The following is a 20437-nucleotide window of genomic DNA, read 5'->3' as shown; positions in this document are numbered from 1 at the left end:
TCTTATTCAAATATTTATGTTAGATATGTACATAAGCATATGCATATAAAATATTTAATGTATATTTGTGTCATGCCTATATGCATATTCACAAATAGCTATCCAATGGAAATTTAATTATTCCTAAATATGGTATAAATTAAGACCATATTGATATGTGTGGAATATATTCCTAGTTCATAATCTCAATATCTGGAGATGCTCTCTGTTTTACTGAAAATAGGTTAGAAATTAACTGAGTAACCAGTGTACTATGGAGCTACTGAGGTTAATGCCTAATGACCTTGTGTACTATGTGTACTATGGAGCTACTGAGGTTAATGCCTAATGACCTTGTGTACTATGTGTACTATGGAGCTACTGAGGTTAATGCCTAATGACCTTGGCTAATGGCTTCTGGTTTGGCTTCTTCCTTTCTTTCCTCATGAGTATGCAGTCATGTTTTCTTTTCTATATGTCAGCCTATTAGCAAAGACATGAAAAGATGAAGAGAAAAACTATTTGATATTTTATACCAAAAATGGATATTCAGCTCTGTGTCTGTATTATTTTTTACCTTTACAACCTTTTTTACTTATAAGCAGGAAAACATATGTCTTTAGTGGAGCCATTTCTCACACATAGTATATTTATGTATATTATTTGGGGATTAAAGGGAAGGAAGCTTCAGTGAAGGTAGAGAGCTTGGAGTGAATAAGACAACTAATGCATCTGGCACAAATGTTTGACCTCTTGCCCAGGACAGGGAAGAATGTGCAGAAGATTCTTAATAGGCTATACTGTTTGGGTGCTATTTTTCATCTATACTATAATTTAGAGCTGATTTTCAAGCACTTCTGATTATGTATATTTATGTAGGGGGAAAGACTATAGTTCCTTTGTCTGATCTTGACTAAATTGTATGTAGAAAAAGAATTTAGTGTTAACAATAAAGGGACATATAGAAGAAATTATGGAATAGCAGTGTGATTATATGAGGAAACAGATACATTGTTTAAGAAAGGGAAGTGTGGATGAGTCACATTTGTAATGTATATTTGTTATTTTCTTATGAAATTATTAGAAGCTTATAGTTCAGAAATGTCATTTACTCAAATATGCTTCATTACACTCTGTGAGATTAACCAAACAATTTATAACAAACTAAATCTATGAGGATTTCAAAATAGTCAGGAACATCAGCCTCTGAAGATCAGGAAATTACTAGAGCCCATGGATCCTGACCTCCTAAGTACACCTTTGTGACAGTAGCAAGTGCAACACGACAGACTTCTTGGAAACATGCAAGCTAATTTCATTTCATGCATTCCAATTCTGAGTGTAACCTTTTTGCTTGATTTTCCCATAAAAACTGAAGGAAACCCTGAAGCTTTGAGTCATTTCAGATGCTTCGCAGGCTTGCTTTGAGAATCATGGATTTGGGTTTGTTTGGATTAACAAACTTTTCCATCCTCAATTCCTTGGGTAAACCAAGTATTCCTAGTTTTCTCATGAATTACTGAACCACCTAACCAGGTGCCTTTTTTAAGTTACAAAGGAAGTAATTCTTGTGGTTCTAAATGAGGAAGAAGTTATTTTGGCATCTGGATTAGGATGAAAACATTCTGACAGAAGACTTTGAAGATATCAGTGTACAAACTCTCAGTTATGTTAATGTCAACTAAAGAAGTACAGGAAGTTTATTAATTTATTTATGTAGGCAAATAACTACAGGAAGCACATTTATCTCAAAGTTTATCAATGAAAATAGCTAATCATGGTTGGCCATGATAAAAACAAAAACTGTTGTCACTTCTTAGATAGGCTTTTTGAACACTACATTTGAGCTCAAACAATTTGCCAAATAAGTTTTCTTCCATTAAAATCTGCTTAAAGAACAAAAATCACAGATCAGAGTTTATCTTTTCCTTTAGTAAAAAGAGACCATGGAAACTTTAATATCTCTATCTCTACATTGTCTTAACAGAAGAGAAACTTTATGATTTCATTTTATGTGTGGACTGTCTCTCGTCCAGCAAGGAGGTCCACTGAACAGGGTAGAGGAGACTGTGGCTGCAGAGTCACTAATCAAGACCTCCAGAGACCAAGCAGGAAGCAGGTCTAATTTTATTGTGCGGTTACCATTTATATATACTCAGGCAATAGCTACGCAGATTACAGGTAGCCACCAATATAATTTCTGGCCAGCTGTCCTTGCAGTGGCCAATGAAGGAGTGAGCTGTGGAGCAACTGCAAAGGCTGCAACATGCGGCCTCACGCCCAGGGCTGTGCCTACAGGGTAAACGGTCTGCCTCTCACACACCTAGCACGGAGGGAGGAGTGGTTTGCCACTCAGACGCCCTTAACGTATGCCATGTATGCAGTACTCATGCACCTGTCCCCACAATTTCACACTAAACAAGAGAGAATCAACTTGAGAATCCCTGGCCAGGTTTTGTTTTTAGTTGTTTATTCATTTGTTTCTGTATTGGAGCAACTGCAGGTACTAAAACTCTCCCTTGCCCAGATGTCAATGTCATGGTTAAACCCTGACTTCCTCCAGCCACAGGAGATAAGTGCTGAAGGGAATCTGAGTGGTCATACAATTTTGCCATCTCAGGTAAAGGTGAGGCAGCTAGCAAAAATGCCAGGGAGCTGCAGCCACACCAAGGCCATGCCTGTCATTGTTGGCCAGGTTTACCATTGAGAAGTTAGATAAGTAGGAAGACATCTGAATCCCTACTTACCTAGGCAATATTTTCTACAACTTATTCTGAAGTGGTTGCAACTTTTCTCAGGTTATTAAGTATACCCAAGGTATTACACTATGGCATTTTCCTGGTATTGTTACAGAACAGATTCTGTCAAGCTGCATTTTATGTGATTAACCTGGGAAATGCTTTCTTGCCAAGTTTGAGGTGTCAGATTCTTGTTAAAGAAGTTTCTCTTTGAGCCAAGAAACATTTTTCTAAGGCAGCCCAGTGTCCTGCTGTTGCTTTCTGGCTTCTTTGTGAAGCTTTGGACAGCTCCCAGCTGTTATAATAGAAGTAATAGTGATAGCACATTGTGCTCCAAAATCACACTGTGCTATTCCTCAAGTTCCAATATTAATGCAATACCTCAGGCTGGAGTCCCTGGAGGGTGAAGCAAAGGGCAAGGTAACAAAGAATTCTTAGATATATCCTATTTTATACATATTTTGCTAGCTTGGGAAGAACAATATCTCTGTGCAGGTTAAAGAAAGACTCTAGAGTTTCTCTGCCTGGGTGACTCCTCTAATTCTCAGTTCAAACCATCAGATGAAATACTGGGGTTAACATGTGCCCAGAAGAACTGCTGAAAATGGAATTACCAGGACACAGCTTTGCAATGGCTGAGCACACTTAGGAAAGTAAATCCTGTCCAAAGATTGGTGCAGCATCCTGAGATGGCATTTAATGGGATATCTGTGCCAGCTGTCCAAGTACAGGTATCATGAGACTCACGAGGAACTATCAAACCCAATAGATGCCCTCTTTCCAAAGTGAGCAACACAACTTTGGGTGAACTTCATAGAAATGTGCTAATAGATCCCATCTAGTATTTCTATTCCTAAGGCCACTGTATTGAACATATGACCAGAAGGCTTCTCTGATGGAACTTTAATAGCAATATTAGGTAATAGGACCATGCACAGGGTCAGAAAGAGCCTGGGAAATTAGTACCTCAATATTCAAAGCCTCATGTGGCATGTTCACTGATTAATTTGACATCATAATTCTGCAAATACACCTCTACAAATACCTATGGAGCATCTAGAGGTGTGCAAAGCATTGTGCTCATGAGGTGACGGGAGCAAAGGTAAGAGAGATATGATCCCCAGTCCATGTTAACTTATAGTCGAGAAGAGAGAAAAGAAAGGGTCCAAAAACAGATGTTATCCTTCAAGATATCTCCAGCCTGACCTTTCACCCCAAAACAGACATCAACTTAGGATGTGAACTTCACACCCCAACACTCCACTGAGTACCTGGAATGCATTGTGTTTTTTCATTCACATCTGCATAATGCACATGAAGAGTATGAGGTTGGGAATCAAACAAATGGTGCTTCATTTGATGGCTCAACATTTAACAGCTGTGACCTTTTGTAAATGCCTTAACTTCCTTGAGCTTTGGTGCCTGCATCTGTAAAATCAGGTCCCATTTCACACTCAACAGAACATCAATCATGCATGATTACATAATCAATGCATCCCTTCCTTTCTCTTTCTGCCCACTCCTCACAGATTGCTGGTTCTTTCTGGTCTTCTTATTCTCTTTATATAAGGTATTTCAAATATTTGTAACAAAGAACTCATTTATGCCATTTTCATTATTTTTGACATATATCATGTTAACAAAGCAGAAAGATAAGAAAATAAGAGTTAATGTGTCAGTTATTGCTGGATTCATGAACATTAGTATTTTTATGGCTTTCTACAAAAATATGGCAAGCACCAATGAACACACAGTACTGTAGCAACAGTCTCAAGTGTATTTTGATTTGCAAATCCTATTACTCCTCTCTTGAATATTTTCATTGGTTTCCTTGGAAACTTTAAATTGCTTTAAGGTATACATTCTTAAGTTTTCAAGGTTCATAACCATAGTGATATGGATCATGTAGTACCTCATAGGCTTTAATTCTGTGCTTTCTGAACTTGAAAAATTAATAGCTATTGGTAATCTTTAAATGCAAGCACATTGCAATACTTTAGAATCATTTATGATGTTTTTATATTCAGCAGTGTGTGAAATTAAAATCTGAATTATCTCTTATTCAATATTTTAAAAATATGTTTGTATCCAAGTGTCTATGTTATTGTTCTATGTACATTAAGACTAATATCCCACATTATCCAGCTTGGTGGACTAGTGATTGATATTCTGCGTTAGGCAATGAATATAATCTTTTTCAAAACTTCTTTGACCAACCTATAAAGAAAGAACCATTTAACTTATCCACTGAAACAAAATTAGAGAAAAAGTGCTCTCTTAAAGAAGTTTTTCTAAAATTTAAATTTCTATTGCTTAAATCCTTTAGGCAATTTGAGAGAAACGGAGATAGGAAGATAGAATAAATACTATCCTTTTATTCACATATATTCAAATAAAAATACTCTCAATTTGTGACTATAAATTATTAGAGTAATTCCAAACTTATAAAAGAAAATAAGTTTATTTATGTGCATGTGCATGTGTGAGTGTGTTGAATAGAAGTTGCTACCCTTGGACCCCACCAAAAAAAAGCAACATAGCACACTTGAAGAAATGTCAAGACTGTGAGTATAGCTAGTAGAGCACTTGCCTAGCATGCCCAAGGCCCTGGCTTCCATCCTCACAACCACAAGGAAAGAGAAAAGAAAAGAAAGAAATAGAAATGTCGAAGCTGTGCACCTCTGCTAGAACTGATCCCTTATGGGTGAAGGCAATGTATTGCTTACTTTGAATTCAGGAATTACTTTAATTTTAAAAATTCAGTGGACTCATTCTGTTCTTTTCTCCTGTCATGAGGGAATGACTTGTGTTATTGGAACTAAGGGAAGCTAAACACTTGGGGTTTGCCTACCTTAAATGAAGACAAGGATTCAGAGTAGTGCCAGATGCCATCTTTGTAATTAAAAGCTAAATGTTGCATGATCTTGACTTATAATTTCAGCATTGCTGTGGGGAAGGTAATTAGACCAGTTAGTTCTGCCCACTAGAATTATTTATTTTTAATATATAATTGGCCTATCGTTGTTATAAACATCTTTTTCTTTTTTATCAATGAATGGGTGATAATCTTTTAATAAGTAGATCCTTGCCATCCACTAAGAAAGCCATTGTTTACATGTGACTTTTTAAGTGTGAAGATTAATTAAATTAAAGTAATTAAAATTTCAACTCTTAGTCTCCTTGCCGCATTTCAGGTGCTTTCTAACCACATGTGGCTAATGGCAACCATATTGGACAGCACAGAATAGTATATTTCCATCAGCACAAAAAGTTCTACTAGACAGCACTGATGAGAAAACATTCTGGCCCAATTTGGTCCGTTTGTTTCCTCCTCTTTTAGACCCAGCTGATTCTTTTTTGCATAACTCATGTTGCTCTTATTACTCGCCAAATCTATGCAGCATGATTCTCCTCACTTTAGTCCTTCTCTTGTTCCTATTTTCAGAAAGTTTCCACTCTGCATTTGCAATAAAGTTTGCTCTCATTTGCAATAAAGTGTTTTCTTGCATTTTTATTATAAAAGTTTTATGCCCTGTAGAACATTTCAAAGTATGGAAAGTAAGTACAAGGCAATATAATAAAACCTAAACCCCTCACCCAGGAATGGTTAGCACTCCTGACATTATATTATATTACATTTTGCTGGGTTTTAATACATATGTATATTTTTAAATATGATTTTTGTTCCTTTTTGGACATTAGTTTATCATACTAATATCATTTCTCTTAAAAAAGTATTATTGCATAATAGTCAATCATTTAGATATTTGTTAGGATATTTAGCTTTATTCTCCAATTTTTTTCCTACTATAAACACATTCATAAAGCATAACATTGGACCCCAAAAATTGAATGTATAAGAATTTTTTCTTTCAAGATGAAATATTTGAGGTGAGACTGCTGATTCCAAAGTTGTGAGGATTTAAAAATTATATAATTGATTTTAAAATAAATAAATATCTATTTTAATCTCATATGAATATATATAAGAGTTAAATAGAAGAGACAGGACCAAACCTTAGTCTTTTCTTCCTGTTGATCTGTTGAATAGAAAGGACCAAATTTTGTCTTTCTGTTTCTGTAGTTTAAAATGTGACCTAGAGACCTATGCATATCATCATGGACTATAAAACTTCCTTGTTAGATAAAGAGACAAAGAAATATAATAATAGTATGTTCTGTTAAAGATAAAAAACAAAAGGGAATTTTATTTTAACACTTAGAAAAATATCAGCATGAGATCGGCTCCATCCAGCAAAGTATATAAGTGAGTAGGGATATGTGCTAGAAGATTTATTTTTTTTTGTAGTTTAAACTCAACCAATTATTTACAACAACATATTTTTCTTCATAATTGGTAAGAAGTATTAGACTTTACATCTCAGGCTGTTTTAATATAGCTTTCATTTGAATAACTTTCAGCTGAGACCTTGTATCTTACCAATTGAGGGAATTAATAGAACCTATTTTGTGGGAGAACTCTCTGAGGAATGCAGATGTTAATGAATAAAACCTGGAGAGGAAAACATTCTGGTGGTGATACTGGTCTTCAGTAGAAGGGATTGTCAGAACTTAAATATAATGCCTGTTTTCTTCAAATATAAAGTAAAATATAACAACACAACTAAAGAAAAAAAGCTAATTGTAGATGTCAGAAATAATGGATTTAAATAAAGAGTGATAAATTTGAAATCCTGCAAAGGTCTGAGAGGAGACTGAATTGGATGTAGGGAAAAATTAGTGTTGGGGTGGGGATTAATGACCCCAAAGTAACAGTAAACATGATTTGGGACCACAACTACTGAAGAACAAAGTCTGAAACCTCTGAAAAGTCAGGAACTCAACATGAAGTCGTTATAACCATACCAACCATCCCAAAAAAGCAATACAGAAGTTGAAAAGAAGCAATATCTCAAGTAAAATCCCAGTCCTGTGATATGCAAGATCATGAAGATAGGAATCACCAAACCAATAAATAATTATATAAACTGGCTTTCAGATTTATAAGCCACTTGGAATACCTGGGCCCCCCAGGTAAAGTACAACTGGAAAAAGTACAACTAAAATCACTACAGAACACTGTTTTATAGTCCAGCACACATAGAAAGTCTCAGTCCTTTTTATTTTTTTATTTTGAGACATGTTCTTCTAAGTTGCTGAGGCTGGCCTTGAACTTGTCATCCTCTTGCCTCAGCCTTCTGAGTCACTGGGATTACAGGCATGCACCGCCACATCTACTGGGCCTAAATAATATTTTAAATGCTTAAAAAGATATAAAAAGAAGCATGAAATATCAGGAAAAAAATGGGATATTTGATATTTTTCAGGAAGATTTGAGAAACAACCCAAGAACTTTTGTAATAAAACAAATGCAAATATTAACAATAATACACATAAAGTGTAATATGGAAAAACAAAAACAAAAAAAACAAATGCAAAATCGTTATAATTAAAACGTTAATGAAAAAGTTAAAAAACAAATTAGCAATGTTTGAATTGGAAGACAGATCAAGAATGTTGCACAGGGCTGGGATGGTGACTCAGTGGCAGAGTGCTTTGCCTATGCCAAATTCTTCCACAGAAGCACTGGGTTCTATCCTCAGCACCACATAAAAATAAATAAATAAAACAAAGGTATTGTATCCATCTACAACTAAAAAAAAAAAGAATGCTGTTAAGAAGATGGAAAATGTGGAAAACAGATTAGGAGACATGGAGATAAAAAATAAGAAGACTCAAGAAAGGATTCATAATAGGAGTTTTACAGGAAGAGTATAGCAAAGCAACATTCAATGAGATAATAATTGAGGTACTTTTTTCAAAACTGAAGAAAAACATGAATCCTCGGGTTTTAAAATGTAACATATTCTAGTTACAATTAGTAAAAATGTAAAATCTACTAGTAGACACTTCATACAGAATGAAAGAAAAAAAAAGAGAAGAAAAGAAGGGAGAAAACACTTAAAAATTACCCAAAAAAAGAGATTTTTTTTTTTTTTTTGGTTTTGTTGTGGTTGCATTGTATTTTTTTTTTCCTATTTTGACAAGAGAGTCTCACTACATTGCCCAGGCTCCTCACAAATTCCTGGGCTCAAGCAATCCTCCTGCCTCAGCCTGCCGAGTAGCTGGGACTATAGGTACAAGTCATTGTGCATCGTTTAGATTTTACTTTTATAAGGGAGATTTTTTTTAAAGAGGAAAAAAAGTAATGAATATACTGTAAACAACAATACCAACATCTTTATAAACACTAATGTAGACCAGAAATAAAGCAAATTTTCAAGATACTGAGAGAAAGCATCAGCCCAGAATTTTTGTCACTACATATAATATCCTTCAAGGTAGCAGCAAAATAAAGATTAAAAGATTTTCCCATTCAAAGATGATAATAGATCTACTTAAAAATAGCCTTTTATAAAAAGAAAATTAAACAAAAGGGAAGAAACTGAGCAGCAAGAAGCTGTGAGGAGAAAAAAATTGACAAATACATAAATAAACATTTGTTATTTTTAAATGATTAATTTTAGGATTTAAATAAAAGTGGAATTATGAGATAAAAATAACATCAACTTTGAAAAATTCCAAAATTTCATGATTTATAACTTAAAATCATAGTTAAAAACAATCAGTATACTCAGGGAACAAATCATAATAGAAATTATAAAACAATTGGGTTTCATTTCTTATGAAATAAAATTTCACTTCTTAAAAAATAATTATTTAGGAAACTTTGTAATATATTTGTGGTATGTTACAAATATGTCCACCATATATTTTTTTATTTTGAAATTAAAACCAATATTCTAGCAATTTTGAGAATTTTGATAGATTTTTGACATTTTACAATTATGTCTGTTAAAATCTGTAGGAGTTGTAGTACAAGGGTTACATTTTGTTTATTTAGTTAAAAGAATATGGTTTATATTAAAAATGTATCAACTATAGATTAAAAATTATAAAGATAACTGGAATCAAGGATTTTTCATAGGAACCTAGTGATCATGGGAAATTTTAAAATTTTAATTCATTTGTAAATATACTGACAGGAAAAGCTGATGGGTTATTGTCAGGACACATTCTGTAGAAATGCTGTTAATTGATAAAAGAGTTCAAAAATAGACAAGAATTATGCCTATGCCAAATTCTTCCACAGAAGAACTTATTCGCTTGTTTTCTTTGATGTTTAGAATCGGTTGGTCACATTTAAAAGCATGAGACAACAGTTTTACAGATGCTCCTCAATTTACAGTGGGGTCACATCCCCACATAAATTGAAAACACTGTAAAATCAAAACTGCATTTAATATGCCTAATATACCAAATACGTAGCTTAGCCACATGATACACTGCGGAGTGTTGCTGGTTTACCCTCATGCTTACATGGCTGACTGGAGCTTTGGCTTGTGGTCATTGCCAAGCATGGCTAGCTCAAGAAAAGATCAAAATTCAAAGTACAATTTCTACTGAATGCATATGGCCTTTCTTACCATTGCAATGTTCAAAAATGAACTGAAACCATTATTCAGAGACTATGTGTTTTAAAAGTGGGTATTTGTGACACTCCAGAATTACACAATATGCCAATTTTAAAATTTATGTTGAAAACATTTAAGGTCAAATTAGAAATATATTCTTTTGAGGTGGATGCCAGAGCAAACAATCATTCAAAGGTTATTCTAGAGAGGGCATCCTTGAAGTCATGTTGGCTATAACACATTCCCCATAGAAGGATAGTAAGATCTATTCCTAAATAATTTCAAAGTATGGTTAAGTGTTTGTTTATAAGTACTATGGGAGAAATATGTGTGGTTTCACATAACCTAAATAAATAAGGAAAAATAAATTAAATCCTTGATGACATCCTACAGGTAAAAACCTATCTGTGATTTTACCAAAAAGCTAGCTGTTTTTCTTAAAAAATTTCGTTATTGTAAATGTTTGTTATAATGGATTTATGTCTACAGTATGGAAGGTTAGAGAATCATGTAGAAGATTCATGGCTAGGTCAGCTCTTAATGTTATTTAAGACTCAAGACATATGACCAGTGCTGGATCCTTAACAATCTTTTTTAAGTACTGGGAATTGAATTCAGGGGCACTCAGCCACTGACTGCCACTGAACCACATCCTCAGCCCTATTTTTGTATTTTATTTAGAGACAGGGCCTTTGTCTCACTGAGTTGCTTAGCACCTCACTGTTGCTGAGGCTGGCTTTGAACTCTCAATTCTCCTGTCTCAGCTGAGATTACAGGAGTACACCACCATGCCCAGCCTGACAATTCTTCATCTCCGTTGGCCATTGTAGTCATGAGTTATGGGTCAGGCTCTTTCAGTGGGCTGTGAACCACTTGAGATTTCAAGAACTAAATTTTATTGATTTTTATATTTCCTGTGCCTAGGACAATATTCCAATCTCAAGTAGGTGTCCAGTAATAATGTGTTGGATATATGATAGATAAATGAAGAGTCTCAAGTCTTACAATTTATTTTACTTATTAATAATAATGGCATAATATTCAGCTATAAGCACACAAACTGCCTGGAATCAAATTGATAATAAAGCAATGTAGGGTTGTGAACAGCAACATTTTAGATCACCATGTCTGAATTTCACTGAGGAGCCTCATGCTTGTCCCATGGGACTCTGGGCTTCATAAAATAATGCAGATCACTTATTTACACAGTTTGAAATTACAGTTAAGTTTTAAGTGGACATACAAGAACTGCCCTTGTCTTACAACCCCTAGAGAGATTTTAACAGATATAATTGTAAAATGCCAAAAATCTATCAAAATTGTCAAAATTGTTAAGATACTTGGTTTTGATTTCATATTCTAAATGGACATATAATTATTATGAGCCTCAAAAGAGAATGGAAGTTAAGTCTGTGAGGAAACAAAAGATCTGCAAAGGGAAGCATTGGCATATAATTATGGAATGCATTATGAACACTGATTTAATTAATTTATATGAACACTAAATAGGGAAGCCATATGAGGAATATGGCTTCACAAACTGCCACCCCCATGGGCAATACTTTGCATGGTGATAAGATTCTCCCATCGCCTCAGAGTCTCCAGGCTTCTAGCACTTCTCATACTAAAACCTCTGTTTGCCCTCTGGCTCTGCAACTTTCTGAGAACTGTAGCCAAATCCTTTTCCATTCTGAGCTTTGTATTTCACGTCTAATAAAAAAGTAATAAAACATACTTTTTAACTCACAGCATTATTCCAAAGCTCAAAGGAGATAACATGTAGAAAATCGATTTTGTATACTAAACTGGAATGTAAACTAAGGGGATTATTCACTCGTCTCTGAAATACATAGCAAAAAATTAAAAGTAATTATTGTTAACCTACTTACTCCCAACTTAATACAAAAGACTAAGACATGGGTCCTGAGAGACTAGGAACATTGGTCCAAAGTTTTTATCTGTGTCTTAACACCAAGAATATTACCTTGTACATTGAATGAATTCATTCATTCATTCATTTAATTTAAAATAAAATTATATCTGATACTGGAAAAAAGGTGCCTTCATTTCATTTCTCGTTTAATATATGTGACTATAGCTTAAAGAAATTAACATAAATATACTATTGATCATTCTAAAATATGATGCTATTTTAGCCTCATGAAACCAAATTCTAATTTATTTCTAAAAAGTATATGTTATTTTGAATCTGAAGTAACAGATATATTAAACTCAAGTAAAGAGCTGATAATCAGTCACACTGTAGAGACATTTAATCCCACATTTGCATAAGTTTTCAAAAAGCTTTTACATTGATCATTTCCTTTCAACTTCAATTTCCAGTGAAGTCATAAAAATATCATTAAAATGCCCATTACTCAGGCATCAGAGAGGACATATAACTTGCCCAACTAGATCAGGCATCAATTAACTTCAACTTTGAACTATCTATTCACCTTTGAAAGTCCTAACTTTTACTCATATTTTTTCTTGGATTTGTGGGACAATTTGGTTTACTTATTTCTTCCTAAACTTAAATAAAATGCTTCTTAGCAATATGCAATTCCAGAGTGTTGCTCCAATCACAACTTTCCCTGATAACCTTTAAGCAATTAAAAAAAAATGCATGGAACCTCTGTGAATTCCTTCCTTCCTTCCTCCCTCCCTCCCTCCCTCCCTCCCTCCCTCCCTCCCTCCCTTCCTTCCTTCCTTCTCTTTCTCTTTTGCACTGGAGATTAAACCCAGGGGTGCTCTACCACTGAGATACATCTCCAGCCCTTTTTATTTTTTATTTTGGGAAGGCTAATCTGGAATTTGTCATCCTCCTGCCTTAGCCTTCCAAGTAGCTGGGATTACAGGTGGGACACATCTGGTTTTCTGAGCAATTTCTAATGGAAAGGAATCTATTAGAGGTTTCAAGAGGGGAAAAAATGGTATATAATAATCAGGAAAAGTTTAAGGATCAAAATTAAAATTCACCTCCATAAAATTAAGGCAAATGTTTCTTAGTTTTACAAAACATTGTTATACCCTAATCCTTTTTTTTTCCTGCATTGACCTGGTTAATTTCAGTTTTTTTTTTTTTTTTTCTTGTACTCTTTGGAATATCCTGGGTGTCTCATCTCAATGGAAGAATGGTTTAAAGTGATCTCCAAGTTGTTTTACATTTTAAGAATGCTCTTGATTCAGAGTCACTCTAAATAGCTCTCCAGATAAGAATGGCTCTTCCCACACAACTGGGTTCAAATTCCAGCGTAATTCTGTATTAGCCATGCAACTTGAATGAAAAGTCGTGTCAACTTTTTGTGCCTCAATTTTCTTAACTATAAAGAGATGATAACAATAACACATACAGGTACCCCTCATAGGTTGCTTAAATAATCAGTTAATTTATAAAGTATTATAACAGTTCTTGGCACATGGAAAGTGCTAGTTAAGTGTTAAATATAATGATGATTATTTTCATTATCCTTATTATTGTCAAGCTTGTTTTAGTCAGCTTTCAGTGCTGTGAATAAAAGACTCAACCAGAACATCTGGAGAGGAGGAAAAGTTTATTTTGGAGCTCACAGTTTCACAGGCAGCTGCCTCCATTCCTCAGGGCTTGAGGTGAGGCTGAACATCACGGTGGAAGAGTATGGTGGAGGGAAGCAGCTCATATGATGATCAGAACACAGAAAGAGAGACTACATTTGCCAGATACAATATATAAGTCCCAAAGGCACACCCTCAATGCCCTCCTCCTCCAGCCACACCCTCCCTGCCTTCAGTCACCACTCAGTTAAACCCAGTCATTTCACCTCTAATCTTACTTGTATTGTCTCACACATGAGCTTTTGGGGAACACATCACATCCAAATCATAACATAGCTACTATTAGCATTGTCATAATCTTTTTCTAAAAAGAAGGGCATATTGGTAGTATAGTCAGTGGTATAATATGTGCTTAGTATGCATTAGGCCCTAGATTCAAACTCAGCACCAAAATAAATAAATAATAAAAGTAAATAAACAAAAAGAAGGACAAAGTGCCCAGAAGTCCTCATAGTTTTTCAACCAGGAAACAAATTTTGTCATTCTTCTTAAGACTACTTTCTGCAAGGGCAGGGGGCAGGATGGGGAAGCAAAAAGACTGTGCAAACCAGTTACTACAGGGTTCACTTGGAGAGGGGTTCACTTCAAGAAAAAGCCCAGGGATATTTTCAGCTCACCATCTTAGGGTTGTTCTATGCTCCAGGTTTCAAAATCACATCAGTTCTATCAAATTAGACTCTACTTAGATGACTAACAGAACCAGGTATGTTGTTGTGGAACAAAAGTAAACAAATAATGAAAATACATATCAATAATCATCAAGATAGCAATGATATTTCCTTTTTTCTATGTATTATTGTTATTATTATTAACACTATTATTATTATTAAAAAGTATGGTATCCACTTTTACTCTCTTACAATCCATTTGCCTCATGCAACCAATTGCAGTGGTGCCCTTAGCAAGTAGGAGATAGGATTAAGGCAATCCAGGTTTTTTCCAGGTCCTTGGCCCCTAACCAGCATCACTCTGCACAGGATAACTAGAAGCACTGTCCTCTCTTATCCTCTCCATGCCATCTTTGCTTTAGATTTCTCTAGAATATGACCTCATTAGGAGTAGAATCCTTGTCTACTCCCAACCCCATCACCTAAAGCAGAGCCCTGTACATAGTAGACACTTCATACACATACAAATGAAAATATAAAGAATAGTTTTCTCTTTCTTCCCCCAGCAACCTGGGAGTAGCTACTAATAAACACTGCTGATCACTTATTTCCTTGTGCATGGGGCTTGGTTAGCAAGATAATAAGGGATAATAAAAATGAAGATGGGCTGGGGATGTGGCTCAAGCGGTCGTGCGCTCGCCTGGCATGCGTGCGGCCCAGGTTCGATCCTCAGCACCACATACAAACAAAGATGTGTTGTATCCGCCGAAAAATAAAAAATAAATATTAAAAAAATTCATTCAGTCTCTCTCTCTCTCTCTCTCTCTCTCTCTCTCTCTCTCTCTTTCTAAAATAATAATAATAATAATAATAATAAATAAAAATGAAGAGAAGGAAGTGACAGAAAGAGCAAAGATGTGAACATAAAAGTATATAATTTAATGACACAGAAGTGCCTTTATAAACCAGTCATTTTAAAATTAAACTCTGTTTTGAGATAAAATTTTAAAAATATTTCAAAGTGCAAGACATCTGTGCTTGCACTTTATTATTTAAAATTCTTGGCAATGCAAATTCATGACAGTTCTACAAAGGAGAGATACTTGACAACTGAGACACGCAATGATTCAAACAGTGCCCACCATTGTGATAAAAAATAATAACTTCACACAAACTCCATACCAAACATGGCATTTATTAGGATATTTCATGTAGAGAAGTACCTGCTATGATTTTCTTTTAAATAGAAACTTTTCCAGTGAGCTAAAAGTATAATAAATGCATACATTACATTCCTTTTTTAATATAACACTCTACAATACATCCTCTCAATAATACTCACCTCAGTATATAGCTGATATTTTTAATTCTCATTACACAGGGGAGGAAATTGAATGTCAGGAAGCTTAAGTGACTTTACAAAATCTTGGTTAATGAGGGTTATGAGCACCCAAGATGTCCAAACTCTTGTACCAAATGTCCTTTCCACTACATCATGGCCTTTGCCAGAATATCTGATTTTCTTTTGTTTCCATACTAATGATCAGGGATTTTGACAATAGACATAGTGTGAATCAACTGTTCCAAATTGGTTAGCCAATAACTTAGGGCTAACAATCTCATATCTTTTTTTTATTGTACCAGTATTTCTCAGCACGCTACCTATATCTCTCTCCTTTTATGTAAGAAACCAAAAATAATTTTTAAAAAGAGAGAGATGGGAAGGAATCAAGTTCAGGTATTCAAATATACCAATGGTGAGTATTTTAATCCAGAGTAAATGAACATAGATTAGTTGTTTGTTCAGAAGTTGCACAGCTCATGTTCCACTGGATAGTTTATTGAATTGCTCTTTAAAAGACTCATTCTCTCCTATGCAGAAGCTAGAGAAAAATAATGGGAAAAGTGTAGGAGAATCAGATATCATAAAGATATAGGGAAGATCAGTGGAGTAGAAGGAGGAGGTCAAAAGGGAGGGAGGAGAGTTGGGGATGGGGAGGAAATGAGAAATGAATTTAACAAAAGCAGAGTATATGCATATATAAAATAAATATCACTTTTATATATATGTATAAAACATCAATCAATAGTAAATGAGTGAAAAGAAGATTAATAGAGTAAAGGAAAGAGAATAATGGGGAGGGAAGAGAGAAGGGAAAGCAGGGCTTAAGGGGCGGAACCAGGGACTGAAGTGGAATAAATTAAATTCCATGCATGTAGGAGCTTGTCACAATGAACCCAACTATTATGAATAACTATAATGCTCTAATAAAAATAAATAAAGGGGATGAATTAAAAGGTGTAAACCTTTGCTTTGTTTGATAAATGTAAAGAACAGACAGAAAAAGTATTATGGGAGATTTACCTGAAAGTTAATATCTTAAACATTTTGATTGAAACAGTGGTTCAGAAATGTCATGGTAATAGGTAAACTACAGTATTCCTTTATTCTGCGACATTTAAAAACTTAATATGGTATTGGTTTGAAAAAAAATCTAATTACTATAATCACAAGAAGTAATAACTCTATTCTATGAAAGAATAAAGTCAAGAGGTTGTTGTAGACTACTAGGAGAGCCTCTGAATTTGTACATATTTTTGTTATTACTGAAAAACATCCTTTTAAATCATTGCTCTACAACAGAGGGACTAAGACACAAACACATACAGTTGATTCTTTTTTTTTTTATATATTAGTAGTATTCTGTAAAGTTGCCTTGTTCACCGAATTAGAGAATACTAAACCACAGATCCCAAGAGAAGCACAGGATTGGATTTCTACAAGCCTTGGATCAGAACATTTTTATCATTTGATGAACACATGACCTTGTTTTCTATGTATTTCTGCTAAAAACACCTTATTCAATAAATATTGTTGATTCATTACTACTAAATAGCACCGTAACTCATAACTGAACAAAACTTAGCTAATACACGTATTTTTGTAAAGCACATCACATCCTTCTCGCACTTAGGACCATTACACAGAACACTTCAATACTATTCTTGGGGCCATTTTAAACAGAAATATCATCAACAAAAAGCACACAAATGCAAAAAATGTATCAGTAAATGTACCCAAAAAAGGATGTTTATTTGTAGTATTAGGGTTGAAACAAAGCAGCAAAGTGTCTTGTTTGACTCAGCTATTAAACTATCAAGTTTAAAACTGCAAATATGACATCAGTTATTGATTTGGGGGCCACAAATAATTGGTATTGCAATTTGTAACAATTTGTATATATGGAATCAGCAAGTAATGACTAGTTTTTAAGGGAGACTTAATAAGTAATGGCGTGAATAAAGTACAAATTCATAGCAACATGAAATAATCTTACAAATTGACAAAATTCATTGAACATTAGAAAAACAACCAAACCTTTTAGGAGCCATTCACATAACTCAGTGGTTCTAGTTTCTTTCTTTAGCAATTTAAGTGGTTGGGGTAAAGGTCACTGCATACAATCTATAATGTCATTTATAAATGAATGAAAAAAAGCTGGATTAAAATTAGTAAAGCTGGATTTAAATTAATAAAGTTTCAAAATAGCAATAATAGTTCTCATATTGAGGAGCAACAAAGAAATACAGAAAAATGGAACCATGTGGAAAACAAGAGTCAACAAAGAGAAGCTTCCTCTTCCTTTGTGGCACTGATTGGGGGATGATGTGAGATTTCTCTTGTTGTTTTATGTATCCTAAGGATCTCTTGTGTGGTCACAGAGACCCAAAGTCCCCACCACCTACTTACTGGGGAAGTATGTCCTGGTATGTCCTGGGGAAGGGACTCAGGCTCCCTGGGTTTCATTATTACCATCAATTAAATTAAAAATAATAATGCCATCTTTCTAAGGTAGTTGACTTTAGGGTATGGGAAAAATATGTGATAGAATAGAATCTAACCAGGCTCACGAAATAGATGATTAAGGAGAGAAGTCTACTGCTCTCATTCTTTTCACACTGACAGTTTCCAGCTATTATTCCTGAAATTTCCAAAAGAATTCTTTTTTTCCTGGAGGATTAGCTCTTCCAGGAGAGTAAAGCTTTTTATTGTCCAAATATTCAATTTCCACAGTAGACCTTTCTTCTCTTAATAAATCAAGGTACATAATCCCATTTAATAACTAATTTCTACTCATGCATTACAGTAATATTCTTCAACATTAATATATTTTGGAAATTAAATAACTTAAAATCATTCTTATAATATTTTCTCTAGTTCTTTTTATCTTTAGATTTAATTCCCCTTGAGGTTAATTAAGGTTCGAATTGCTCTTGAGTCATAATTTTTCTAAAAAATTAAACTCTCTTAACAACAGATAAATGGATAAAGAAAATGTGATACATATATATAATGGAGGTTTACTTAGTTGTAACAAATGAAATCATGGCATTTGCTGGTAAATGGACAGAACAGGAGAACATCATGCAAAGTGAAATAAGCCAGATTCTGAGATCAAAGTTGAATGCTTTCTCTCATATGTAGAAGCTAGAAAAAAAGAAAAAAAAAAAACAATGGAAAGAAGAGGAAGAGGGAATTCCATGAAAAAACAAGGGAAGTCAGAGGGTAAGGAGGGAATTAGGGATGGGAAAGGAGAGGTATGGTGGAATGAAATTGTCAAAATTATTTGAATATATGAATATTACATATATGAATACACCAAGTGAATTTCACCTTTATGTATAAAGCCTTAATTTTAAAAAATACTATAAGTAAATAGAAAGAAGAGGAACAGTAGAGGGAGTACAGTAGAGAAAGGGCAAAGTGGGGATCAGGGAAGTACTCAGGACAGAAGTGGAGCAAATTATATCCCATGCTTGTATGATTATATCAAAGTGAACCCAAATATCATGTATAGTCATCATACAGTAATGAAAAAATAAAATAGATCTATAGTCAATGAAGAAAAATTCCAAAATCTAAAGTTTTAAATATAAGTCCATTCAACAGAAATCAAATTTCCAAATATATTTGATCCTTGGAGTAAATGCAGGAAGTAGCAACAGACCAACACTCCATACTTTTCAGAAGTTTACCAAAATCACTCCTTTCTTCTCCAGCACAGGATAAAAAGGCAAGAGTCAATACAAAACTGGAATGAATAAAAGAAATTATTAGAACAAACTGGAAATTGGATAATGGTGCTGCGTGTCACTCATTTGAAAGATTAACGTTTTTCTGGAATCAATAAAATTTAGACATATCATAATGATGTTAGAGTTATAATTTCTGTTCTTAGGAAATTAGGGCAGGCTTACAGAACTGGATGTAATCCTGACCAACCCATTAATGATTCCCAGTATCCATAGATGAGGGTTAGAAATAGGAGTAAGGAGGGCAGAGAAAGATTTGCTCCATTTTGGAGCAAGGTTTCTTAAGCTTGAACATGTCATCAGAATAGAAAGATTTGGGCTGGGGTTGTGGCTCAGCGGTAGAGCTCTCACCTAGCATCTGTGAGACCCTGAGTTTGATCCTCAGCACCACATAAAAATAAATAAATAAAATAAAGGTACTGTGTCCAACTACAATTAAAAAATAAACATTTTTTAAAAATTAAAAAAAAATAAAAATATTTGTTCCTGACTTTGGTTCTTAAAGCAGCACAAGTTCTCAGACTTTTAGCAGCAAATGTACCTGTAGAGGGTACCAACTAGGAGAAGAGTATGATAGTTATAGGACTGTTGCAGCTGCTGGTTGATAGGTGTAAAAGAAAATCCAGGATTATAAGTATTGCTATCCAGGTCCACTTTACCAGTACAGTAACCTGCAAGTGAGCAAAATCCAAAAGGAAACCAGAAATAAGACCAGAACCCAAAAAAGTAATAGATACTGTTTTTGGAGGATCTGAACCCTGATTGAATCATTTCAACAAATTTAGGCTTAAAAAGAAAACCATGCTAAGAGTTTTTAATTTTCCAAGATACCAGCTTTTTCTGCATGCCTTTCAGTATCTAAATAATTGTGATAAAAATTTGTTTCCAAACAAAATGTGATACTATCATCAATTTTTAAAAACTATAATAGCATACAATAAATTCTTTT

General features: G+C 34.3%; 1 protein-coding gene across 6 annotated transcripts in view; it reads left to right on the top strand.

Moving 5' to 3' along the window:
• Nucleotides 1–20437, top strand: part of Rgs7 (regulator of G protein signaling 7) — a 438832-nt gene that overhangs the window by 368350 nt on the left and 50045 nt on the right. The gene's annotated exons all lie outside the window — the stretch shown is intronic.

Source organism: Callospermophilus lateralis, chromosome 13, assembly GCF_048772815.1.
Source record: "Callospermophilus lateralis isolate mCalLat2 chromosome 13, mCalLat2.hap1, whole genome shotgun sequence".
Taxonomy (NCBI): domain Eukaryota; kingdom Metazoa; phylum Chordata; class Mammalia; order Rodentia; family Sciuridae; genus Callospermophilus; species Callospermophilus lateralis.
Note: the sequence above shows the minus strand (reverse complement) of the source record. Positions and strands in the feature narration are given on the sequence as shown.